This window comes from Orycteropus afer, unplaced genomic scaffold, assembly GCF_000298275.1.
Source record: "Orycteropus afer afer isolate SDZICR_OR568_19922 unplaced genomic scaffold, OryAfe1.0 scaffold00070, whole genome shotgun sequence".
NCBI lineage: Eukaryota > Metazoa > Chordata > Mammalia > Tubulidentata > Orycteropodidae > Orycteropus > Orycteropus afer.
Window position 1 is genome coordinate 2024217 of NW_006921657.1, and position 1368 is coordinate 2025584.

Genomic DNA, 1368 nt, shown 5'->3' on the forward strand with positions numbered 1-1368 from the left:
ATTTCCTTTTTGACAACTTCCAATTTTCCTAGATTCATACTTTGTATATTCCATGTTCCGATGATTAATGGATGTCTGCAGCTGTTTATCCTCAACTTGAGTGGTGCCACATCAGCAAATGGAGGTCTCGAAAGCTTTACCTTATCCATATGAGTAAAGATGGATTTACTCTGATGATGCAGCTCTTTCCCAGTCCTATTCTGAGAGAGACTTCTAACTTAACCGGACTATTCATAAAGTTGCACAGTAATATATCAGAGTTTCTTTGCTATTCATAAGGTTTTCCCTGGCTAATTCTTTGAGAAGTGGGCAGTTTCTTCCTTTTCTTCCTTCTTCCTAGTCTGTCTCAGTCTGTAAGCTGGGCTGATACCTGTGCACCATGTCCATCTCGCTGGGTTTGAAACACCAGTGGCTCAGCCTCAAAACTCACATCAACACATCACCACAGTATGACAAACTGACAGACAAATTTGTCTCCCTGTTGGAAACCTCTCCTACCACTCTTACCTTGGTCCCTGTGGCTGACTGATTATATGGAACAAAGAAATTGACACCACGAAAAAGCACATAACAAAAATGAGAGTAATAAATTCATATTTGCCAATAATTACATATCTGACATGGGACTTATCTCTAAGATTTATAGAAAACTCTAATGCCTCAACAGCAAAGAGATTAACAATCCAATTGAAAAATAGGCAGAAGACATGAATAGACACTTCACCAAGGAGGATATTCAGGTGGCTAGCTAATATATGAAGAGATGCTCACAATCATTGGCCATCAGAGAGACGGAAATCAAAACAACAACGAGATACCATCTCACCCCAGCAATGATGGCAAGGTTGAACGAGAAAGAAAATAACTAATGCTCCTGGGGATGTGGAGAGATTGGGACACTCATACACTGCTGGTGGGGCTGTGAAGTGATACAATCACTGTGGAAAGCAATATGGCAATTCCTCAGAAAGCTGAAATTGGAGATACCATTTGACCCAGCAACCCTATTACTAGGTATATATATCCTAGAGAGGTGAGGGCCAGGACAAGAACAGATACATGCACACGCATGTTCATCGCAGCATTATTTACAATAGCAAAAAGATGGAATCAACCTACATGCCCATCAGCAGAAGAGGGGATGACCAAACTATGGTACCTACACATAATGGAATGCTATACAGCACTAAAGAATAACATAGAGTCTGCAAAACCCTACATAATATGGATGATCTTGGAGGACATTATGCTGAGTGAAATAAGTCAATCACAGAAAGACAAAAACAGTATTAGTTTGTTGTTGTGGAGGGTCAAGGAAAGGTTTATATACGGAGGGAAACTTTCTTTGTTGGTTGCCAGGCGTGGGGG

General features: G+C 40.6%; 1 protein-coding gene across 1 annotated transcript in view; it reads right to left on the minus strand.

Annotated features, from left to right (window-relative positions):
• The window catches only part of ADK (adenosine kinase), an 853347-nt gene that overhangs the window by 648998 nt on the left and 202981 nt on the right, over nucleotides 1-1368 (minus strand). The window lies entirely within an intron of this gene.